This window comes from Triticum dicoccoides, chromosome 6A (genome assembly GCF_002162155.2).
Source record: "Triticum dicoccoides isolate Atlit2015 ecotype Zavitan chromosome 6A, WEW_v2.0, whole genome shotgun sequence".
Taxonomy (NCBI): Eukaryota; Viridiplantae; Streptophyta; class Magnoliopsida; order Poales; family Poaceae; genus Triticum; species Triticum dicoccoides.
In genome coordinates this window covers 553,592,761-553,620,012 of record NC_041390.1, presented here as the reverse complement: position 1 = coordinate 553,620,012, position 27,252 = coordinate 553,592,761, and the positions used below count along the sequence as shown (strand labels likewise).

The 27,252-nt window shown below is 42.8% G+C and overlaps 1 pseudogene; it reads right to left on the bottom strand.

Moving 5' to 3' along the window:
* Positions 1–9,904: 9,904 nt before the first annotated feature.
* LOC119315973 lies at positions 9,905–14,831 on the bottom strand (annotated as a pseudogene).
* Between the last annotated feature and the right edge of the window lie 12,421 nt (positions 14,832–27,252).

Here is a 27,252-nt window from a genome sequence, read left to right as displayed (position 1 = left end):
CACGTATGACTATATACGGAATACATGCCTACATTACATTGATGAATTGGAGCTAGTTATGTGTCACCCTATGTTATGACTGTTACATGATGAACCGCATCCGGCATAATTATCCATCACTGATCCGGTGCCTACGAGTTTTCCATATACTGGTTCTCGCTTATTTAATTTCCCGCTGCTATTGTTACAATCACTACAAAATACCAAAAACATTACTTTTGCTGTCTTTACTTTTGTTGCCGCTACCACCACTATCATATTACTTTGCTACTAAACACTTTGCTACAGATACTAAGTTTCCAGGTGTTGTTGAATTGACAACTCAGCTGCTAATACTTGAGAATATTCTTTGGCTCCCCTTGTGTCGAATCAATAAATTTGGGTTGAATACTCTACCCTTGAAAGCTGTTGCGATCCCCTATACTTGTGGGTTATCAAGACAAATTTTGGGCACCGTTGCCGGGGAGCATAGCTCTATTCTTTGAGTCACTTGGGATTTATATCTGCTTATCATTATGAAGAACTCGAGAGATCCAAAAACCAAGATCTATCTCTCAACTACGAGGGGAGGTAAGGAACTGCCATCTAGCTCTGCACTTGATTCACCTTCTGTTATGAGTAAGTTTGCGACACATACACCTGCTTCTGCTATTCGTTCTGATATGTCGCATGTTATTGATGATGCCACTTTTGCTATGCATGATACTTATGATGAAACTGCTTCTATGTCTGATACTACTGTGCCCCTTGGTGAATTTCTTGATGAACAAATTGTTAGGGCTAGAGAAAAAGAAATTATTGAATCTGAATACGATGATGATAGTGATGATGAAAATATGCCTGTTATCCCTGAGGGCTATATTTTTGATAGGGAATCTTCTGCCACTATTTTTGCTTGCAAAGATAGATATGAGCTTAAGAGGTTATTAATTAAATGGAACAAAGAATCACTTAGAGATAAAATGAGACCCGACCCTGCTTTTGCTACTTCACCTATATGTGTTCCTGATAAAGATTATGAATTCTCTGTTGATCCTGATATAATTACTTTGGTTGAATCTGATCCGTTTTATGGCTATGAATCTAAAACAATTGTGGCACATCTTACTAAGTTAAATGATATAGTTGCCTTGTTCACTAATGACGAGAGATCACGTTACCTCTATTTACTCAAAATATTTCCGTTCTCATTAAAGGGTGATGCTAAGATATGGTTTAATTCTCTTGATCCTGGTTGTGTGCGTAGTCCCCAGGATATGATTTATTACTTCTCTGCTAAATATTTCCCTGCTCATAAGAAACAAGCTGCTTTGAGGGAAATATACAACTTCGTGCAAATTAAAGAAGAGAGTCTCCCACAAGCTTTCGGGAGGCTTCTCAAGTTATTTAATGCTTTGCCTGATCATCCTCTTAAGAAACCCAAAATACTTGATATCTTTTATAATGGACTTACCGATGCTTCCAGAGATTACCTGGATAGTTGTGCTGGTTCTCTTTTCAGGGAAAGAACACCAGATGAAGCTGAAATTCTATTGAATAATATGTTGACAAATGAAAATAATTGGGCACCTCCTGAGCCAGCTCCTGCTCCAATTACTGAGCCTATTCTTAAACCAACTCCGAAGAAGAGAGGTGTTCTATTTCTCAGTCCCGAAGATATGCCAGAGGCAAAGAAATCTATGAAAGAGAAAGGTATTAAAGCTGAAGACGTTAAGAATTTACCTCCTATTGAAGAAATACATGGTTTTAATTTAGCGCCTGTTGAAGAAACTTATGATCTCAATTATTTATTTATTGAAGAACCTCCTGACCCCGATATCCTGACACAGGTAGTAAAGGTAAATTCTCTCTATAGATATGATAAAGCTGAAGTTCCTCCTACTAAAATTACTAGTCATTGCTTGGATGAGTTTGATAACTTTATGTATAAGCAAGATGACTTCAATGCTTATTTTGGTAGACAATTAAAAGAAAATGCTTATATGATTAGACGCTTGGGTGATTATATGGCTGATATTAAAGATGAACTTAAACTTGTTAGCAAACATGCTTCTATGGTTCTCAGAGAAATAATATTGATGTTCCTAGTTCTTCTAAAAAGAAGAAAAAGAAAAATGATAGAACTGTGCAAACTTCTAGTGAACCTATTGCTGAACCACCTGATAATCCAAATGATATATCTATGTCTGATGCTGAAACACAATCTGGTAATGAACATGAACCTAGTGAAAATGTTAATAATGATGTTCATGATGATGCTCAACCTAGTAATGACAATGATGTAGAAATTGAACCTGCTGTTGATCTTGATAACCCACAATCAAAGAATCAACATTATGATAAAAGCGACTTTGTTGCTAGGAAACATGGTAAAGAAAGAGAGCCTTGGGTTCAGAAACCCATGACTTTTCCTCCAAAACCAACCAAGAAAAAGGATGATGAGGATTTTGAGCGCTTTGCTGAAATGAGTAGGCCTATCTTTTTGCGTATGCGATTAACTGATGTGCTCAAAACAAATCCTTATGCTAAATATATGAAGGATATCATTACTAATAAAAGAAAGATACCAGAAGCTGAGATTTCCACCATGCTTGCTAATTATACTTTTAAGGGTGGAATACCAAAGAAATCTGGAGATCCCGGAGTACCTACTATACCTTGCTCCATTAAAAGAAATTATATTAAAACTGCTTTATGTGATCTTGGAGCCGGTGTTAGTGTTATGCCTCTCTCATTATATCGTAGACTTGACTTGAATAAGCTGACACCTACCGAAATATCTTTGCAAATGGCTGATAAATCAACTGCTATACCTGTCAGTATTTGTGAGGATGTGCTTGTTGTTCTTGCAAATGTTACTATTTTAACGGACTTTGTTATACTTGATATTCCCGAGGATGATAGTATGTCTATTATTCTTGGAAGACCTTTTCTTAATACTGCAGGGGCTGTTATTGATTGCAACAAAGGCAATGTCACTTTTCATTGGCAATGAGCATACGGTACACTTTCCGAGGAAACAACCTCAAGTTCATAGTATCAACTCCATTGGAAAAATTCCATCGATTATATTTGGAGGTTTTGAATTTCCTCTTCCTACTGTCAAGAAGAAATATGATATACTTATTATAGGGGAAGTGCATATCCCCATTGAGGTAACTTAGTGTTATTCGAAATTTCTCCGGTTTCATGATTATCGGAATGAGTTTGTTAACAAGACTTGATCAACCTTGTTAGTGGTTTCTTTTTGATGAGCATGAGATGGATGAAACTAGAAGCACAAACTTCTGCACCCTCTCTATACTTTCTGTTAATTAGTAGAAATAAAATAAAAATAGATATTTTCCTGTCTGTTATCTGATTATCCGTGCAATATAAAAATATACCAAAAATAAAAGTCCTCAGAATGACATGCCAATTTAATATGATTTTTTCGGGAATATTTGAGGATTTACTATGCAAAAATTACCGCGGGAGGAGCTGCCACCTGGCCACGAGGGTGCTGGGCGCCCCCCTATAGGGCGCGCCCCCTGCCTCATGGGCCTACGGTGGCCCTCCTCCACTTATCCCAGCACCCATGTTCTTCCTCTGTCTCACACAAACCCGAAAAACCAACTCAAGCACGAGTTCCAGCCACTTTTGCTGTGATTTTCGATCTCCTTGCTCAAAGCACCTCTCGCAAAACTGCTTGGGGAGATTGTTCCTTGGTATGTGACTCCTCCATTGGTCCAATTAGTTTTTGTTCTAGTGCTTAATTCATTGCAAATTTATGCTGCATAGGTGACCATGTTCTTGAGCTTGCATGTCAAATTTATATGGTTCCAAGTAGTTCTAATGCTTGATATAGGCTCTAAGCACCTGTAAGAGTAGTTGCTATCAATTTTATTGAAGTTGGTTTACTTTTGTTTGAAGTTACTAAAAATTTCAGAATTTTTCAGAATATAATGAGGAGATTCTTGAGGGGCTCATCGAGCCAAAGCTCAAAGGAAAAGGCACCAAAGCCTAAGTATAATCTGCCTGGCACCGCGGAGATTCGGGCGTGTGAATGGCCTTCCGAAGATTTCTTGAGAGCAGTCGGTATCTATGAAGATTTTCATGAATTGGCTCACAATGCAGGCCTCACCGCTTTCCTCCACGACCAATGTGATCAGTATCTCTTACTCACAAATACCTTTGTGCAAAACTTTCAATTTCATTCTAGGAACTCACCACCCACGGTGGAGTTTCATTTATATGATGAGCATAAGGAGATGTCACTTTATAATTTCTGTCGGATTTGTTTAGTCCCTTTTGAGGGCAAGACAGAAGAACCACATCATGATGATGTGGAGGGATTTATTAATAATATCACTGTAGGAGAAACCAGGAAGGTTTTCGATGCACGAATCACTAGCATACATTTTCCTGTTTTACGTTACTTTGCATTATTTGCTAGTCGTTGTTTAATTGGACGCGAAAACTGTGGAAACCTTAGTATCCCTGATTTAATTATTCTACTCCAAGGTTTATACAGTGATAACACTTTTAGTATGGGCGGTATTATTGCTAGACGGTTAAATATGAACCGTACTAAGGGCCCCATCTTTGGAGGCATTTATGCTACACGCCTAGCCGCACATTTTAACATACCTATTAGGCATGCTGAGAAGGAAGAAAAGGTGATGCCCCGTGTTTATCTAGATCATAAAAGTATGGTAGCACATGATTTTATTGTTAAGAATAGGGCAGGAGAGCTTAAATATCAATTGTTCTTTAATAAACATCATCCTAAGACTATTACCTTGCCTGCTCCTTCTTTGTTTGATTTGACTGCAGGCACGTACCTTGTTCCATTGACGGCTATTCATGCCTACCGGAACCCTGCAGAGCTAGAACCGGAACCACAATTTGATCCTTCACGGCAGTCCAACTATCAATGGGATCTGGAGATGATTGCCAGCCAGTGGCAATCGGAGCCTTCTTCTTCCTCATCACAGTACGACCCCAACCACTATTATTATGGATATCCGCCAGGCCAGCCGTGGCCATAGACCAACTTAGGCCAAAAGCCTAAGCTTGGGGGAGTACGTATTTCTCACGGACATTACATTTATGTTCACACACACTCATTGCTAGATGTCGGTGCTCATACTTTTTCACTATATTATCCATGCTAGTTTATTTTCTTTTACCTGCTTTCTTCTTGTGTGTTTGTTAAACCTTAAGAAAAATTAAAAAAATAGCTGTAGCTTTTAATTAATTTACTTTCCATGCTTGTAGTAGTAATTAAAAAGAAAACCCAAAAATATTTCATGTTCTTCTTCTGCTTGTTGGGAGCTTTCCCGTGTAAATAGTTTTATTTCTTTTTCTTTTCTTTGGGGGTCAGTAGGAGAAGACCATAATTAAATTGTTGTAGTGGCTCTTATATGCATTATTGTTGAATTAACCAAAGAGCCCATATTGCCTTGTCTTCTCCTGTTTATTGAATGCTCGCATATTCCAGCTTAGTCTAATGCACGCACACTCTTATTATTATTCACACCATTCGGTCATGCAAGTGAAAGGCAATTATGATGATATATGATGGACTGACTGAGATGAGAAAAGCTGGTATGAACTCGACCTCTTTTTGTTTTGGTAAATATGATGAGTCCCGCGTTCTTGATTCAGCTTATTATGAATAAACATGTTTGCAATGAAAATTAGAGATCGTAGTTGCTTGTGCCATGCTTGATTAGCTATGAGTTATGATGATTTACCTTGTGTGCCAACATGCTATTAAGATGGTTATGATGTGGTACGATGGGGTGGTATCCTCCTTTGAATGATTTAAGTGACTTAACTTGGCACATGTTCACGCATGTAGTTGAAACAAATCAACATAGCCTTCACAATATTTATGTTCATGGTGGATTATATCCTACTCATGCTTGCATCCAATGTTTATTAATTTTAATGCATGTACATGGTTGTTGTCGCTCTCTAGTTGGTCGCTTCCCAGTCTTTTGCTAGCCTTCACTTGTACTAAGCGGGAATACTGCTTGTGCATCCAATCCCTTAAACCCCAAAGTTATTCCAGATGAGTCCACTATACCTTCCTATATGCGGTATCTACCTGTCGTTCCAAGTAAATTTGTATGTGCCAAACTCTAAACCTTCAAATAAACATTATGTTTTGTATACTTGAATATCTCATGTATCAACCAAGGCTGTCATTATCTTTTGTGTTAGGCGGGTTATTCTCAAGAGGAGTGGACTCCGCTCCTCACTCGCGAGAAAATGGCTGGTCACCGGGATGCCCAGTCCCATGCTTTATGCAAACTAAATCAAAATTAATTGCAAACAAAACTCCCCCTGGGACCTGATGTATGTTGGAGGCACTCGTTGTTTCGAGCAAGCCATGGATTGATGTTTGTTGGTGGAGGGGGAGTATAACTTTACCATTCTGTTTGGGAACCGCCTATAATATGTTTAGCATGGAAGATATCGTCATCTCTTAGTTGTTACGTTAACAATGAAAGTATATCGCTCAAAATACAATTTATCTCTATTTCAAAACCGAGCTCTGGCACCTCTACAAATCCCTGCTTCCCTCTGCGAAGGGCCTATCCATTTACTTTTATGTTGAGTCATCACCCTCTTATTTAAAAAGCACTAGCTGGAGAGCACAACTGTCATTTGCATTCACCACTATTAATTTATGTTGGGTGTGACCGTGATTGGATCTCTTTTACCATGAATTACAATGTCTAGTCAGTCCTTGATCTTTAAAGGTGCTCTGCATTTATGTTTTGCGGTCTCAAAAAGGGCTAGCGAGATACCATCTTGTTATATCATATTATGATTGTTTTGAGAAAGTGTTGTCATCCGAGATTTATTATTATGACTTCCTAGTTGATTATGCTATTGATATGAGTAATTATGAGACCTGAGAATTATTGCAAATGTGGTTAGTTATGATCTATGCTGAAAACTTGAATGCTGGCTTGACATAGTTACAACAACAACAAACAGAGTTTGTAAAAGTTTTTTTTTCTTTCTTTCAGTTTGTCAACTGAATTGCTTGAGGACAAGCAAGGGTTTAAGTTTGGGAGAGTTGATACGTCTCCGTCGTATCTACTTTTCCAAACACTTTTGCCCTTGTTTTGGACTCTAACTTGTATGATTTGAATGGAACTAACCCGGACTAACGCTGTTTTCAGCAGAATTGCCATGGTGTTGTTTTATGTGCAGAAAACTAATATTCTCAGAATGACCTGAAACTCCACGAGAGGTCTTAGAAAAAAATAATAAAAAATCCTCGCCAAAGATGAAGACCAGGGGGCCCACACCCTTCTCACGAGGGTGGGGGGCGCCCCCCCCCCCCAGGGCGCGCCCCCTACCTCGTGGGCCCCCTGGAAACCCTCCGACGCCAACTCCAACTCTATATATTTGCTTTCGGAGAGAAAAAAATCAGGGAGAAGAAATCATCGCATTTTACGATACGGAGCCGCCACCAAGCCCTAAAACCTCTCGGGAGGGCTGATCTGGAGTCCGTTCGGGGCTCCGTAGAGGGGGATTCATCGCCTTCGTCATCATCAACCATCCTCCATCACCAATTTCATGATGCTCACCGCCGTGCGTGAGTAATTCCATCATAGGCTTGCTGGACGGTGATGGGTTGGATGAGATTTATCATGTAATCGAGTTAGTTTTGTCAGGGTTTGATCCCTAGTATCCATTATGTTCTGAGATTGATGTTGCTATGACTTTCCTTCTTTTTGGTTGGATGTCCAGTATATTTCAGACATGTGGCATCTGATACGTCTCCGTCGTATCTACTTTTCCAAACACTTTTGCCCTTGTTTTGGACTCTAACTTGTATGATTTGAATGGAACTAACCTGGACTAACGTTGTTTTCAGCAGAATTGCCATGGTGTTGTTTTATGTGTGGAAAACAAATATTCTCGGAATTACCTGAAACTCCACGGGAGGTCTTAGAAAAAAAATCCTCGCCAAAGATGAAGACCAGGGGGCCCACACCCTTCTCACGAGGGTGGAGGCGCCCCCATTAGGGCGCACCCCCTACCTCGTGGGCCCCCTGGAAACCCTCCGACGCCAACTCTAACTCTATATATTTGCGATACGGAGCCGCCGCCAAGCCCTAAAACCTCTCGGGAGGGCTGATCTGGAGTCCGTTCGGGGCTCCGGAGAGGGGGATTCGTCGCCGTCGTCATCATCAACCATCCTCCATCACCAATTTCATGATGCTCACCGCCGTGCGTGAGTAGTTCCATCGTAGGCTTGCTGGACGGTGATGGGTTGGATGAGATTTATCATGTAATCGAGTTAGTTTTGTTAGGGTTTGATCCATAGTATCCATTATGTTCTGAGATTGATGTTGCTATGACTTTGCTATGGTTAATGCTTGTCACTAGGGCCCGAGTGCCATGATTTCAGATCTGAACCTATTATTTTTTCATGAATATATGTGAGTTCTTGATCCTATCTTGCAAGTCTATAGTCACCTACTATGTGTTATGATCCGACAACCCTGAAGTGACAATAATCGGGACCACTCCCGGTGATGACCGTGGTTTGAGGAGTTCATGTATTCACTATGTGCTAATGCTTTGTTCCGGTTCTCTATTAAAAGGAGGCCTTAATATCCCTAAGTTTCCAATAGGACCCCGCTGCCACGGGAGGGTAGGACAAAAGATGTCATGCAAGTTCTTTTCCATAAGCACGTATGACTATATACGGAATACATGCCTACATTACATTGATGAATTGGAGCTAGTTCTGTGTCACCCTATGTTATGACTGTTACATGATGAACTGCATCCGGCATAATTATCTATCACTGATCCGGTGCCTATGGTTTTTCCATATACTGGTTCTTGCTTATTTACTTTCCCGCTGCTACTGTTACAATCACTACAAAATACCAAAAACATTACTTTTGTTGTCTTTACTTTTGTTGCCGCTACCACCACTATCATATTACTTTGCTACTAAACACTTTGCTGTAGATACTAAGTTTCCAGGTGTGGTTGAATTGACAACTCAGTTGCTAATACTTGAGAATATTCTTTGGCTCCCCTTGTGTCGAATCAATAAATTTGGGTTGAATACTCTACCATTGAAAGCTGTTGCGATCCCCTATACTTGTGGTTATCAGCGTCTGCCCAGCTTAAGTGACCTCCAAAGGTGCTGCGACCCCGTCTTCGGAGAAGAGGGTGTTCAAGGGGAGGTCCGATCTTCACGGCATAGGATCGATAAACAGATGGGGATAACTAGCTGCAAGTAGCCGGAAAATGGAAAATAAGAGATTATGACCCGACGAGGAGGAGGCTCACCAAACCTTGCAATCCGAACATTCGCCGATCCACAACCCGCAATACTACCCCACACAACCACGCTCAAGTCGTGGAGCACGGGATAGGTGCAATCCGCAAGGGAAACCACGAACTCTAACCCACACAACACGATCTAGTCATGGAGCACGAATTAGGAGCAATTTCTCAAGGAATCACGAGAATAAGGGTAACAAGAGCTCTCCAATCTCAGGAGGAGTCTATGTCTTTGGTCTTTGATAGAAATGGCAAAAGTGCCCAACGAAGGGAAGAGCTAGCCTATTTATAATCGGGACAACCCCCATGTATAGGTGTGAAAGAGAACTAGCTTAGGTGTGGAAGGGAACTAGCTTTGTTTGACTAAATGGCTTCAAGACTTAATGAGGTAGCTTCTAGAATACTCTCGTTGGAGGTGGTTGGCAGTTCCTGACCAAACATTGTTCACTAGAGTCGAACAATGTTTCCTTCAGCAGCAAACTCGAGTTCTGGGAACCTTCCGCAAGTTCGAATATGCAAACTCGTACAAAACATTGTTTTGTCAGAATCAGAACAATGTTTCTTCAGCAGACAACTCATTCTTCATGAATTCCTAACTTTGTTCCTTCGCCATAAAACATTGTTTTGCATGGACTGAAATGTGTTTGGCCTTATTCGATATCGCACCTGATTCAACCAACAACAAAGGAGGAGAAGGCACAACCATGTTTTCAAGGTCAAATGATATACTTAAGTTAGCGTTCACCTGACCATGTATTTGCATTGCGCGGCTTCTTGTGATTGGACCGTTGATGATTGGTGGTGTGTTGCCCATGGTTGGGATGTCCTCATCATCCTCCCACTCTTGAGAAGGAGTCGTCCTCGACTCTAAAGGCCCAAAGTATGGGGAAAGATCGGAAACAATGAAGGTTCGGCTAACACCATATTCTTCTGGAAGATCGATCTTGTAAGCATTGTCGTTGATCCTTTCGAGCACCGCAAATGGTCCATCACCACGTGGGTGTAATTTTCACTTGTGTTGCTCAGGAAAACGGTCCTTCTGAAGGTGTACCCATACCAAATCGCCTTGCTCGAACACCAGCTTCTTCATGGTCTTGTTTACCCGCTTCGTATATTGTTCAGTCATTTTCTCAATGTTCTCCTTTGCTTGGGCATCAAGTTTCTTGACGAAATTAGCACGCTTACTTGCATCAAGGCTGGTTCGTTCCTGCAGTGGCAAAGGCAAAAGATCGATGGGAGCAGTAGGTTTGAATCCATAAACAAGTTCAAATGGGCAAAATTTAGTGGTCGAATGTACAACCCTGTTATACGCGAACTCCACATGAGGTAGGCACTCTTCCCACATCTTCAAATTCTTCTTGAGGACTACTCGTAGCATCATGGACAACGTTCGGTTGACAACTTCAGTCTGTCCATTAGTTTTTGGGTGGCATGTCGTGGAAAATAGGAGCTTGGTGCCAAGTTTTCCCCACAAGGTCTTCCAAAAGTAGCTTAGAAATTTGGTGTCATGGTCTAACACAATCGTGCGTGGTACTCCATGTAGCCGCATAACTTCCCTGAAAAATAGATCAGCAATGTGTGAAGCATCATCGCTCTTATGACAAGGGGTAAAATGTGCCATTTTGCTAAAACGATCAACTACCACAAACACCGAGTCACTCCCCCTCTTAGTCCGTGGTAAACCAAGAACAAAATCTGTAGAAATATCTTCCCACGGAGTATTCGGAATAGATAGAGGAGTATATAAACCATGAGGATTCAAGCGGGACTTAGCTTTGTGACAAATCTCGCATCTCATCACGTAGCGTTCCACGTCACGTCTCATGCGCAGCCAAAAGAAGTGATCAACGAGCACACTTTCGGTTTTGTTGGCTCCAAAATGTCCCATGAGGCCACCAGCGTGAGCCTCCTGCAAGAGCAACAAATGAACAGAACATTCTGGGATGCACAATTTGTTAGCTCGAAATAGAAATCCATCATGCAAGTGAAACTTCTCCCATCCCTTTCCCTTGTTGCACTTTGAAAATGGTTTAGAAAAGTATGAGTCGTTAGCATACAATTCTTTGATGCTTTGTAAACCAAGGATTTTAACATCAAGTTGGGAAAGTAAAATGTGACATCTAGACAATGCGTAGGCAACAACGTTATCCTTTCCTTTCTTGTACTTGACAATATAAGGAAAAGACTCTATGAACTCACTCCATTTTGCATGTCTATGGTTCAATTTCAGTTGGCCCTTTAGATGTTTTAAAGATTCATGGTCAGAATGTATTACAAACTCTTTTGGCCACAAGTAATGCTGCCATGTTTCCAAAGATTGAACAAGTGCATACAATTCTTTATCATATACAGAATAATTAAGAGTTGGACCATTAAGCTTCTCACTAAAATAGACGATGGGTTTACCTTCTTGCATTATTACTCCACCAATGCCAGCACCACTTGCATCACATTCAATCTCAAATGTCTTACCAAAATCAGGAAGTGAAAGCAATGGGGCTGATGTCAATCTCATCTTCAATTCTTGGAAGGACTTGTCTTGGGCATCACCCCATTGGATGAGTGTCTTTCTTCGTTAACTCATTCATTGGTGCAGCAATGGTGCTGAAATCCTTCATGAACCGGCGGTAGAAACCTGCAAGTCTGAGGAAGCTACGTACTTGGCTCACATTTTGTGGAGGCATCCACTCATGAGTAGCCTTGATCTTCTCTTCGTCGACCTCCACACCTTTTGCTGAAACAACAAAGCCAAGAAACACAACCTTGTTTGTGCAAAATGTGCACTTTTCCACGTTAGCATACAACTTTTCCTCCCGTAGGACAGCAAGCACACATTTTATATGTACAACATGATCCTCCAAAGTTTTGCTATAAATCAATATGTCATCAAAGTAAACCACGACAAACTTGCCAATGAAGGATCTAAGCACATGATTCATCAATCTCATGAAAGTACTAGGTGCATTTGTTAATCCAAAGGGCATAACCAACCATTCATACAAGCCAAATTTTGTCTTAAATGCAGTTTTCCATTCCTCACCCTCTTTCATTCTTATTTGGTGGTAACCACTTCGTAAATCAATTTTGGAAAATATGGCGGAGCCACAAAGTTCATCAAGCATGTCATCGAGCCTAGGAATAGGGTGCCGATATCTCACAGTTATGTTGTTAACGGATCTACAATCAGTGCACATGCGCATGGTACCATCTTTCTTTGGAACTAAAAGTATGGGAACAGCACAAGGAGAAAGACTTTCCCTTACATACCCTCTATTAAGAAGATCTTCTACTTGCCTCTGAATTTCCTTCGTATCCTCTGGGTTTGCTCGATATGGTGGCCGGTTTGGTAGTGGGGCGCCCGGAACCAAGTCGATCTGGTGCTCAATGCCCCGCTTCGGTGGCAAACCAGGTGGTACCTCCTTGGGAAACACATCCTCATACTCCTGCAAAAGATCAAGAACAACACTAGGAAGAGTTGAGGGTAAGTCGTTAGCAGCCAATAAAGTTTCCTTGTACATGAGTACAAACAATGGAGTATTAGGTTCCCTCAATTCCCGCATATCCCTTTTCTTAGCTGTCATAACTAATCCCTCTTTTTCCCGGGGCTTGGTCATATTAGGCTGTGGAGCTTTTGGTTGTGGAAACACTCCCTCACTATGTTGGTGGCTCACTCGTTGTGTATGATCACTCTCTCCCTTTTTGTTTCCTTTTCTTTTCATCTCATCAAGATAGACTTCCTCAGGTGTCATGGGCAGCCAATTGAACTTTTCTCCTCTATGGACAAAACATAAGCGATTCGCACGCCCGCTGATTTGCACATCACGGTCATGCAACCACGATCGTCCAAGAAGCAAGTGACAAGTGTCCATCGGCACCACATCACACTCAACATCATCTTGATATGTCCCTACTGAAATTGGTATTCGCACGCTGCTAATCACCTTAATTGCGTCACAATCATTCAGCCATTGCATGCGGTATGGATGTGGGTGACGTTTTGTTTGCAATTGAAGCTTCTCGACCATCTCCGTGCTTGCAATATTGCTACAGCTGCCACTATCAACAATCACTCGACATATCTTTGAGTTGATAAGGCAACGTGTGTGGAAAAGATTATGTCGCTGCCCCTTTGTCTCCTCCACAACTTGGGCGTTAAGTGAACGACATACAACCAAAGCTTCTCCATCAAGTCCCTCACGAGATAAAATAGTTCCTCCTACTTCCCAACCTTGCTCCTCTTCCACTTCATAATTGCCACCTCCATGGTCACTATCAGACTCCCATCCACCTTGTTCATTGAGGATCATAGTTCTTTTGCTGGGACATTCCGAAGAAATATGACCTCTTCCTTCGCATTTGTGGCATTGAATGTCGCTGTTGCGTGTAGAACTCTTTTCTAGAGGTGGAGCAGAGGATACTCCTGCTATAGCTGATGGCCTCTTATCTTGATTGCGAATAGCAGGTGAGGAAGCCGTCGAGGCATGTGGGTGCCTAGGTGGTGCACCCTCAAACTGAGAACCATATGGATGTTGTGTTCGCTGCCATGAGCGTGTGGTGGTGCAGCCTTGGAAACCACAAGTACGACCATTACGCATATTCTTCTTCTCAACTCTTATAGCTTGATGTACCAAATCTTGTATTGTGTCATAAGGAAACATCTCCACAAAATCTGATATTTCATCATTCAGCCCATGTAAAAATCTTGCCATTTCCGCCTCATCATTTTCATGGGTTCTTGTCCGAATCAGCAGCACCTCCATCTCTTTATAGTACTCCTCAACAGTGCGGGAACCTTGAGTGAGCCCCTGCAACCGCTTGTACAATTGCCTCTCATAGTATGATGGAACAAAACGGCACCTCATGACTTCCTTCATCAAGGTCCAGCTGCGGATATGATTATTGCCTGACATCAACCGATCGTCTTGCAGCTGATTCCACCATGTAAGAGCATAACCAGAGAACTCCATAACAGCAAGATCAACTCTCTTGGCTTCAGAAAAACCATGGATGCGAAAGATTTAGTCACACTTCTCTTCCCACTCAATATATGCATCCGGGTCCTCTTTTCCCGTGAATGATGGCACATGTAGCTTCACTCTCGCTTGGTTGTCACAGTCATCCTGATCACGACGGTCATAATGATGACCATTGCGACCAAAAACAGCACCACGATGAGGCGGGGAGTAGGGTTCATAGTCCCCCATGCCTTCATCTTCGTCACCATGCTTGGAGAGATCTTCAAGGAAGATGGCATCATCATCATGTGTCCCTCGTCGCCGGTGATCAGCAGCAAACCCGCGGGGGTCATGGCCTCGCCCGCGAGCTTCCCCTCCATGCAGCCCACCCTCACAGGGGGGCAGCAAAGTCGCCATGCCTCCGTTCAGCACCAACAGCAGGGGCGTCGTGTGCAGCACCTCTTGCAGCTCTTCCACGACCAACATGGTGATCATTGTTTCCTTGCTGTTGTCGGTTGTCGGTGGCCAACGAGGCAGCGGGGCTGTGTTGATGTTGATCCCCATTACCCGCAATAGGAAGACGACCACCGAACTATTGGGGAACGTGGTAATTTCAAAAAAATTCCTACGCACACGCAAGATCATGGTGATGCATAGCAACGAGAGGGGAGAGCATAATCTACGTACCCTCGTAGACCGACAGCGGAAGCGTTATGACAACGCGGTTGATGTAGTCGTACGTCTTCACGGCCCGACAGATCAAGCACCGAAACTACGGCACCTCCGAGTTGTAGCACACGTTCAGCTCGATGACGATCCCCGGACTCCGATCCAGCAAAGTGTCGGGTAAGAGTTCCGTCAGCACGACGGCGTGGTGACAATCTTGATGTTCTACCGTCGCAGGGCTTCGCCTAAGCAGCGCTACAATATTATCGAGGAGTATGGTGGAAGGGGGCACCGCACACGGCTAAGAAAACGATCACACGGATCAACTTCTGTGTCTAGAGGTGCCCCCTGCCTCCGTATATAAAGGAGCAAAGGGGGGGTGCGGCCGGCCCTAGGAGGAGGCGCGCCGGAGGAGTCCTACTCCTACCGGGAGTAGGACTCCCCCCTTTCCCTAGTTGGATTAGGACTTGGGGGGAAGGAGGAGAGGGAAGAAAGGAAAGGGGGGGCGCCGCCCCCTCCCCTCCTTGTCCAATTCAGACTTGGGGGGAGGGGCGCGCGGCAGCCCCTAGGCCTCCTCTCCTCTTCCTCCACTAGGCCCATTAAGGCCCGTTAGGTTGCCGGGGGGTTCCGGTAACCTCCCGGTACTCCGGTAAAATGTCGATTTCACCCGGAACACTTCCGATGTCCAAACATAGGCTTCCAATATATCAATCTTTATGTCTCGACCATTTTGAGACTCCTCGTCATGTCCGTGATCACATCCAGGACTCCAAACAAACTTCGGTACATCAAAATATATAAACTCATAATGAAACTGTCATCGTAACGTGCGGACCCTACGGGTTCGAGAACAATGTAGACATGACCGACACATGTCTCCGGTAAATAACCAATAGCGGAACCTAGATGCTCATATTGGCTCCCACATATTCTACGAAGATCTTTTATCGGTCAGACCGCATAACAACATACTTTGTTCCTTTTGTCATCCGTATGTTACTTGCCCGAGATTCGATCGTCGGCATCTCAATACCTAGTTCAATCTCGTTACCGGTAAGTCTCTTTACTCGTTCCGTAATACATCATCTCGCAACTAACTCATTAGTTGCAATGCTTGCAAGGCTTAGGTGATGTGCGTTACCGAGAGGGCCCAGAGATACCTCTCTGACAATCAGAGTGACAAATCCTAATCTCGAAATACGCCAACCCAACAAGTACCTTCGGAGACACCTGTAGAGCACCTTTATAATCACCCAGTTACGTTGTGACGTTTGGTAGCACACAAAGTGTTCCTCCGGTAAACGGGAGTTGCATAATCTCATAGTCATAGGAACATGTATAAGTCATGAAGAAAGCAATAGCAACAAACTAAATGATCAAGTGCTAAGCTAACGGAATGGGTCAAGTCAATCACATCATTCTCCTAATGATGTGATCCCATTAATCAAATGACAACTCATGTCTATGGTTAGGAAACATAACCATCTTTGATCAATGAGCTAGTCAAGTAGAGGCATACTAGTGACACTCTGTTTGTCTATGTATTCACACATGTATTATGTTTCCGGTTAATACAATTCTAGCATGAATAATAAACATTTATCATGATATAAGGAAATAAATAATAACTTTATTATTGCCTCTAGGGCATATTTCCCTCAGTCTCCCACTTGCACTAGAGTCAATAATCTAGTTCACATCGCCATGTGATTTAATACCAATAGTTCACATCACCATGTGATTAACACCCATAGTTCACATCGACATGTGACCAACACCCAAAGGGTTTACTAGAGTCAATAATGTAGTTCACATCGCTATGTGATTAACACCCAAAGAGTACTAAGGTGTGATCATGTTTTGCTTGTTAGAGAAGTTTAGTCAACGGGTCTGCCACATTCAGATCCGTACGTATTTTGCAAATTTCTATGTCAGCAATGCTCTGCACGAAGCTACTCTAGCTAATTGCTCCCACTTTCAATATGTATCCAGATTGAGACTTAGAGTCATCTGGATCAGTGTCAAAACTTGCATCGACGTAACCCTTTACGACGAACCTTTTGTCACCTCCATAATCGAGAAACATATCCTTATTCCACTAAGGATAATTTTGACCAATGTCCAGTGATCTACTCCTAGATCACTATTGTACTCCCTTGCCAAACTCAGGGCAGGGTATACAATAGGTCTAGTACACAGCATGACATACTTTATAGAACCTATGGCTGAGGCATAGGGAATGACTTTCATTCTCTCTCTATCTTCTGCCATGGTCGGGTTTTAAGTCTTACTCAACTTCACACCTTGTAACACAAGCAAGAACTCCTTTTTGACTGTTCCATTTTGAACTACTTCAAAATCTTGTCAAGGTATGTACTCATTGAAAAAACTTATCAAGCGTCTTGATCTATCTCTATAGATCTTGATGCTCAATATGTAAGAAACTTCACCGAGGTCTTTTTATAAAAAAAACTCCTTTCAAACACTCCTTTATGCTTTGCAGAATAATTCTACATTATCTTGGATCAACAATATGTCATTCACATATACTTATCAGAAATACTGTAGTGCTCCCACTCACTTTCTTGTAAATACAGGCTTCACCGCAAGTCTGTATAAAACTATATGCTTTGATCAACTTATCAAAGCGTATATTCCAACTCCGAGATGCTTGTACCAGTCCATAGATGGATCGCTGGAGCTTGCATATTTTGTTAGCACCTTTAGGATTGACAAAACTTTCTTGTTGCATCATATACAACTCTTCTTTAATAAATCCATTAAGGAATGTAGTTTTGTTTATCCATTTGCCAGATTTCATAAAATGTGGCAATTGCTAACATGATTCGGACAGACTTAAGCATAGATACGAGTGAGAATCTCTCATCATAGTCAACACCTTGAACTTGTCGAAAAACCTTTTTGCAACAATTCTAGCTTTGTAGATAGTAACACTACTATCAGCGTCCGTCTTTCTCTTGAAGATCCACTTAATCTCAATGGCTCGCCGATCAATGAGCAAGTCAATCAAAGTCCATACTTTGCTCTCATACATGGATCTCGTCTCAGATTTCATAGCCTCAAGCCATTTCGCGGAATCTGGGCTCATCATCGCTTCCTCATAGTTCGTAGGCTCATCATGGTCAAGTAACATGACCTCCAGAACAGGATTACCGTACCACTCTGGTGCAGATCTCACTCTGGTTTACCTACGACGTTCGGTAGCAACTTGATCTGAAGTTACATGATCGTCATCATTAGCTTCCTCACTAATTGGTGTAGTAGTCATAGGAACATATTTCTGTGATGAACTACTTTCCAATAAGGGAGCAGGTACAACTACCTCATCAAGTTCTACTTTCCTCCCACTCACTTCTTTCGAGAGAATCCTTCTCTAGAAAGGATCCATTCTCAGCAACGAATATCTTGCCTTCGGATCTGTGATAGAAGGTGTACCCAACATTTTCTTTTGGGTATCCTATGAAGACGCACTTCTCCGATTTGGGTTTGAGCTTATTAGGTTGAAATTTTTTCACATAAGCATTGCAACCTCAAACTTTAAGAAACGACAGCTTAGGTTTCTTGCCAAACCATAGTTCATACGGTGTCGTCTCAACGGATTTAGATGGTGCCCTATTTAACGTGAATGTAGCTGTCTCTAATGCATAACCCCAAAACCATAGCGGTAAATCAGTAAGAGACGTCATAGATCGCACCATATCTAATAAAGCATGGTTACAACGTTCGGACACACCATTACACTGTGGTGTTCCAGGTGGCGTGAGTAATGAAACTATTTCACATTGTTTTAACTGAAGGCCAAACTCGTAACTCAAATATTTTACTCCTGCGATCATATCGTAGAAACTTTTATTTTGTTATGATGATTCTCCACTTCACTCTGAAATTCTTTGAACTTTTCAAATGTTTCAGACTTGTGTTTCATCAAGTAGATATACCCATATCTGCTCAAATCATCCGTGAAGGTCAGAAAATAACGATACTTGACGTGAGCCTTAACACTCATCGGACCGCATACATCAGTATGTATTATTTCCAATAAGTCAGTTGCTCGCTCGATTGTTCCGAAGAACGGAGTCTTAGTCATCTTGCCCATGAGGCATGGTTCGCAAGCATCAAGTGATTCCAAAAGTCCATCAGCATGGAGTTTCTTCATGCGCTTTACACCAATATGACCTAAACGGCAGTGCCACAAATAAGTTGCACTATCATTATTAAATTTGCATCTTTTGGTTTCAATATTATGAATATGTGTATCAGTACGATCGAGATCCAACGAACCATTTTCATTGGGTGTGTAACCATATAACGTTTTATTCATGTAAACAGAAACAACAATTTATTCTCTTACTTAAATGAATAACCGTATTGCAATAAACATGATCAAATCATATTCATGCTCAACGCAAACACCAAATAACACTTATTTAGGTTCAACACTAATCCCGAAAATATAGGGAGTGTGCGATGATGATTATATCAATCTTGGAACCACTTCCAACACACATCGTCACTTCGCCCTTAACTAGTCTCTGTTCATTCTGCAACTCCCGTTTCGAGTTACTACTCTTAGCAACTGAACTAATATCAAATACTGAGGGGTTGCTATAAACACTAGTAAAGTACACATCAATAACATGTATATCAAATATACCTATGTTCACTTTGCCATCCTTCTTATCCGCCAATTACTTAGGGCAGTTCCGCTTCCAGTGACCAGTCGCTTTGTAGTAGAAGCACTTAGTCTCAGGCTTAGGACCAGACTTGGGCTTCTTCACTTGAGCAGCAACTTGCTTGCCGTTCTTCTTGAAGTTCCCTTTCTTTCCCTTTGCCCTTTTCTTGAAACTAGTGGTCTTGTTAATCATCAACACTTGATGCTCTTTCTTGATTTCTACCTTCATCGATTTCATCGTCATGAAAAGCTCGGGAATCGTTTTCATCATCCCTTGCATATTATAGTTCATCACGAAGTTCTACTAACTTGGTGATGGTGACTAGAGAATTCTGTCAATCACTATTTTATCTGGAAGATTAACTCCCACTTGATTCAAGCGATTGTAGTACCCAGACAATTTGAGCACATGCTCACTGCTTGAGCTATTCTCCTCCATCTTTTTAGCTATAGAACTTGTTGGAGACTTCATATCTCTCAACTCGGGTATTTGCTTGAAATATTAACTTCAACTCCTGGAACATCTCATATGGCCCATGACATTCAAAACATCTTTGAAGTCCCGATTCTAAGCTGTTAAGCATGGTGCACTAAACTATCAAGTAGTCATCATATTGAGCTAGCCAAATGTTCATAACGTCTGCATCTGCTCCTGCAATAGGTCTGTCACCTAGCGGTGCAACAAGGACATAATTCTTCTGTGCAGCAATGAGGATAAACCTTAGATCACGGATCCAATCTGCATCATTGCTACTAACATTTTTCAACTTAGTTTTCTCTAGGAACATATATATAACATAGGGAAGCAACAACGCGAGCTATTGATCTACAACATAGATATGCTAATACTACCAGGACTAAGTTCATGATAAATTAAAGTTCAATTAATCATATTACTTAAGAACTCCCACTTAGACAGACATCCCTCTAATCTTCTAAGTGATCACGTGATCCATATCAACTAAACCATGTCCGATCATCACGTGAGATGGAGTAGTTTCAATGGTGAACATCACTATGTTGATCATATCTACTATATGATTCACGCTCGACCTTTCGGTCTCCGTGTTCCGAGGCCATATCTGTTATATGCTAGGCTCGTCAAGTTTAACCTGAGTATTCCGCGTGTGCAACTGTTTTGCACCCGTTGTATTTGAACGTAGAGCCTATCACACCCGATCATCACGTGGTGTCTCAGCACGAAGAACTTTCGCAACGGTGCATACTCAGGGAGAACACTTGTACCTTGATAATTAGTGAGAGATCATCTTATAAAGCTAATGTCGAACTAAGCAAAATAAGATGTATAAAAGATAAACATCACATGCAATCAAAATATGTGACATGATACGGCCATCATCATCTTGTGCCTTTGATCTCCATCTCCAAAGCGTCGTCATGATCTCCATCGTCAACGGCATGACACCATGATCTCCATCATCTTGATCTATATCAATGTGTTGTCACATGGTTGTCTCACCAACAATTGCTCTGCAACTATTGCTATCGCATAGCGATAAAGTAAAGCAATTATTTGGCGTTTGCATCTTATGCAACAGAGAGATAACCATAAGGCTTTTGCCGGTTGCCGATAACTACAAAAAAACATGATCATCTCATACAACAACTTATATCTCATCACGTCTTGACCATATCACATCACAACATGCCCTGCAAAAACAAGTTAGACGTCCTCTACTTTGTTGTTGCAAGTTTTACGTGGCTGCTATGGGCTGAGCAAGAACCGTTCTTACCTACGCATCAAAACCACAACGATAGTTTGTCAAGTTGGTGCTGTTTTAACCTTCGCAAGGACCGGGCGTAGCCGCACTTGGTTCAACTAAAGTTGGAGAAACTGACACCCGCCAGCCACCTGTGTGCAAAGCACGTCGGTAGAACCAGTCTCGCGTAAGCGTACGCGTAATGTCGGTCCGGGCCGCTTCATCCAACAATACCGCCAAACCAAAGTATGACATGCTGGTAAGCAGTATGACTTATACCGCCCACAACTCACTTGTGTTCTACTCGTGCATAACATCAACCCATAAAAACTAGGCTCGGATTCCACTATTGGGGAACGTGGTAATTTCAAAAAAATTCCTATGCACACGCAAGATCATGGTGATGCATAGCAACGAGAGGGGAGAGTGTAATCTACGTACCCTCGTAGACCGACAGCGGAAGCGTTATGACAACGCGGTTGATGTAGTCGTACGTCTTCATGGCCCGACCGATCAAGCACTGAAACTACGGCACCTCCGAGTTTTAGCACACGTTCAGCTCGATGACGATCCCCGGACTCCGATCTAGCAAAGTGTCGGGGAAGAGTTCCGTCAGCATGATGGCGTGGTGACGATCTTGATGTTCTACCGTCGCAGGGCTTCGCCTAAGCACCGCTATAATATTATCGAGGAGTATGGTGGAAGGGGGCACCGCACACGGCTAAGAAAACAATCACGCGGATCAACTTCTGTGTCTAGAGGTGCCCCCTGCCTCCGTATATAGAGGAGCAAAGGGGGGGTGCGGCCGGCCCTAGGAGGAGGCGCGCCGGAGGAGTCCTACTCCTACCGGGAGTAGGACTCCCCCCTTTCCCTAGTTGGATTAGGACTTGGGGGGGAAGGAGGGGAGGGAAGAAAGGAAAGGGGGGGCGCCGCCCCCCCTCCTTGTCCAATTCGGACTTGGGGGGGAGGGGCATGCGGCAGCCCCTAGGCCTCCTCTCCTCTTCCTCCACTAGGCCCATTAAGGCCCATTAGGTTACCGGGGGCTTCCGGTAACCTCCCGGTACTCCGGTAAAATGCCGATTTCACCCGGAACACTTCCGATGTCCAAACATAGGATTCCAATATATCAATCTTTATGTCTCAACCATTTCGAGACTCCTCGTCATGTCCGTGATCACATCCGAAACTCCGAACAAACTTCGGTACATCAAAATATATAAACTCATAATGAAACTGTCATCGTAACATTAAGCGTGCGGACCCTACGGGTTCGAGAACAATGTAGACATGACCGAGACATGTCTCCGGTCAATAACCAATAGCGGAACCTGGATGCTCATATTGGCTCCCACATATTCTACGAAGATCTTTTATCGGTCAGACCGCATAACAACATACTTTGTTCCCTTTGTCATCGGTATGTTACTTGACCAAGATTCGATCGTCGGCATCTCAATACCTAGTTCAATCTCGTTACCGGTAAGTCTCTTTACTCGTTTCGTAATACATCATCTCGCAACTAACTCATTAGTTGCAATGCTTGCAAGGCTTAGGTGATGTGCATTACCGAGAGGGCCCAGAGATACCTCTCCGACAATCGGAGTGACAAATCCTAATCTTGAAATACGCCAACCCAACAAGTACCTTCGGAAACACCTGTAGAGCACCTTTATAATCACCCAGTTACGTTGTGACGTTTGGTAGCACACAAAGTGTTCCTCCGGTAAACGGGAGTTGCATAATCTCATAGTCATATGAACATGTATAAGTCATGAAGAAAGCAATAGCAACAAACTAAACGATCAAGTGCTAAGCTAACGGAATGGGTCAAGTCAATCACATCATTCTCCTAATGATGTGATCCCGTTAATCAAATGACAACTCATGTCTATGGTTAGGAAACATAACCATCTTTGATCAACGAGCTAGTCAAGTAGAGGCATACTAGTGACACTCTGTTTGTCTATGTATTCCCACATGTATTATGTTTCCGGTTAATACAATTCTAGCATGAATAATAAACATTTATCATGATATAAGGAAATAAATAATAACTTTATTATTGCCTCTAGGGCATATTTCCTTCACGAACATCCTTCGCATAGCTGCAACTATACTCTCCTCAATCATATCACCAAGTGTTGAGCGAGTTTTTGGGAGATTAACTTCCACATGTTGATGTCCATGTACACTCGAGTTGGATCCTGTCATGTTAACTCTTGGAAACAAGTGGTAAAAGAAAAATATGTGGAAAACACTCAGCTCACCTTCTTGCTTACCCAAATTCTAATGATTCCTTGGCGGTGTGAGGAAGTAGCAAATCAGGAGTGGACGGGCCAATGAAAGGAAGGAACCTGACGGTTTCTAGGTGGATCTGGGTGGGGTTAAAAGGGAGGGCTAGTGCTGAGATCCAATCGATGCAAACCAAATAATCAAGAAAATGTTTGTAGATCCTTACACCACGTTTGAGCTACAACACTTGCCACTTCAACTTCTGAAATTTCTCACCAAACTGAATATGATTGCATAGTTGCTCAACACTTTGTCTTCTCTCTTTTTTGTTTTTGCTCTTTCTTTTTTCTCTCTCTTTTTTTGCTCTACAATAGATCCAACAACAAGACTCAAAGAAAAACTGCAGCAACTCTGGATAGAACTTGGTGCAAACACAAAGAGGAAAGCAAACAACTAGATCTCAGCAAACAAAGGCTTGGATTTTTTTGTGCCTTTTTGGCTTTGGACTCTAGGATGGGGAAAACCAAACTAAAAAGGATAGATCTAGCAACAAAGATACAGATCCTACTGTGTAAACCTTGTTCTTAATACTAGATGATGCGACCCCGTCTTCGGAGAAGAGAGTGTTCAAGGGGAGGTCCGATCTTCACGGCGTAGGATCGATAAACGGATGGGGATAACTAGCTGCAAGCAGCCGGAAAAATGGAAAATAAGAGATTATGACCCGACGAGGAAGAGGCTCACCGAAGCTTGCAATCCGAATATTCGCCGATCCACAACCTGCAATACTACCCCACACAACCACGCTCAAGTCGTGGAGCACGGGATAGGTGCAATCCGCAAGGGAAACCATGGACTCTAACCCACACAACACGATCTAGTTGTGGAGCACGAATTAGGAGCAATTTCTCAAGGAATCATGAGAATAAGGGTAACAAGAGCTCTCCAATCTCAGGAGGAGTCTATGTCTTTGGTCTTTGATAGAAATGGCAAAAGTGCCCAACGAAGGGAAGAGCTAGCCTATTTATAATCGGGACAACCCCCCTGGATAGGTGTGAAAGAGAACTAGCTTCTGGAACTAGCTTAGGTGTGGAAGGGAACCAACTTTGTTTGACTAAATGGCTTCAAGACTTAATGAGGTAGCTTCTAGAATACTCTTGTTGGAGGTGGTTGGCAGTTCCCGACCAAACATTGTTCACTAGAGTCGAACAATGTTTCCTTCAGCAAAAAACTCGAGTTCTGGGAACCTTTCGCAAGTTGGAATATGCAAACTCGTACAAAATATTGTTATGTCAGAATCAGAATAATGTTTCTTCAGCAGACAACTCATTCTTCATGAATTCCTAACTTTGTTCTTTCGCCATAAAACATTGTTTTGCGCTGACTGAAATGTGTTTGGCCTTCTTCGATATCGCACCTGAGTTCAACCAACAACAAAGGAGGTGAAGGCACAACCATGTTTTCAAGGCCAAATGATATACTTAAGTTAGTGTTCACCTGATCATGTATTTGCATTGCGTGGCTTCTTGTGATTGGACCGTTGATGATTGGTGGTGTGTTGCCCATGGTTGGGATGTCCTCATCAAAAGGCCACTTTTACGCAATGACTATAAATATCCTTCTTCCAGGTCGAGTGAGGGTTGTCCAACACAGCAAAAAGATTCCAAGAACACTTTTCTCTCTCACTCTCTTGTTTCCACCGAACCCTACATCCCGAGTGCATTTGTGAGGATTCTTGAGTGTTGTTCCAATCAAACTATAGACTGTCCCTCTCCCCTCCTCTCAACCAAAGGAATTCATGATTTGAGAAAGTTTCGAGCGGTTCCCTTGATCTTGTTACTCTTGGAGGTTGGAGACTCCTAGGCGGTAGGAGTTCTTCGGTGAGGAATCAAACCATTGTGATTACCCCCTGGAAAGTTTGTGAGGGTTTGGAGACCACCCCAAGGTCTACCACCAGTGATTGAGAATCGCCTTCATGATGATATCTCAAAGAGAGAATAGGGTGAGCCTTCGTGGTGTTGGTGTGCCTTCGAGGTAACACCCACCTCTCTAAGCGATGACATAGCTTCCCTCCAAGGAAGTGAACATCGGCATACATCCTCGTCTCTCGAAGTTGCGGTTATCCTTAACCCTAGCTTCCTACATGTGGTTATTTGTCTCTTAAGTATTTACTTGAATTATATTGTGCTTGCTCTCACATATACTTGTTGATCATGCTTACATTGCTTAGCTCTTGTATCACCTTTGCAATTGTTAGGCTCACTTTCATATTTCACTTTATAGCCTAAAATTGCTAAGTAAGAATTAAATTTTTGTAATTGTACCTATTAAACCCCTCTCTAGGTCCATCTCAATCCTTTCACCATCTTTTAGGTAGGTGGGAACGTGTTGTGCTATGGTAATTGTGACGCCCGGATAATTAAGCTACAGTAATTCCCTGCTAATGATGCCATGTCACCATGATTACCATTAATTAAACTCGCGTTAATTCAAGCGGACTTCAAATTCAAATTCAAACTAAAGCCAAACACTAAAAGTTCTCAAACATTAAAACTAAAATGTGAAAAATGTGAAAAATAAATGCAAAGGCTTATTGGTAAAGGAATCAACTTTTTATAAAAATATTTAAATGCCCTTACTTAAATAAAATTATAGCTTAGACACATAAGTAAATGCCTTTTTCAATTAATAAAATATTAACTAAGTTATTTAATTGCCCAAAACTATTGGGGCAGTGGCATGTTTATTAAAACTGAATTAGGTACAACTTTGGTATTTTACAAAACTATAACAAAATAGAAAACTAAAAGAAAACAGAAAAGAAATACAAACAATAGGTAAAGGGGGAAAATAGAGAAGTGGCACATTGCGCTTAGGCTTGCTGGCCACAGTGCGGCCCAGCCCGCCTAAGCCACCATCGTCTTCCTCCTGTTCACCGCGCCTCGTGGACGACCCGAGCGTGTCCATGGCCGGGATTGCCACGCGCCGGCCATCCCCCGGTCCCCTGGTGGATAACAGCACCCCGTCGCCCCTTCCCCGAAACCCTAGAACCGCACTTCCCCTTTCCTCGCGCGCTCTCTCCCTCGCTCTCCCATCTCGCCTCGAGCCCGCCGCCATGGATCCGTCGTAGGCGCGGCCACCATGCTCCCCGCGCCTCGCCGATGAGTCCACCAGCTCCGCCTGCTTCCTCAACTCCCTCTCCGACCAAGGTTTCGAGCTCGGCGCCACCACAACCCCGGGGATCGAGTTCTTCCTCGCCTATGGTTGCCGGCGCTCCTCCGCCAATTGTCGACGCCCTACTGCTCATACGCACTCACCGGGCGTACGTGAGCCTCTTCGGTGAGCACTGCATCTTCCCCTCCGTTTTCCCCTTGCCGCATAGCCTCTAGCCACGGCACCCGCCATGGCCGAGCCCACTGCCGCTGTTAGCTTCGCCGCCACACACGCCGCTACTGTCGCTTGTGTCCGAGCCCACATACGTGCTCCTAGAGTTGCCAGGAGTCCAACGCACGCACACCCACATCCCCTAGTGCCCCTAGCTCCGGTTATGCTTTCGCCCGCACGCCGCCGCCGCTCCACTCGTTGTCGTCGTCCCTGTGGACCACTCCCAGCCGCTCCGCGACCACCAATCGACGCGGGTGAGTCCTAGCTCTGGAACGAGCCTGTCCGCGCG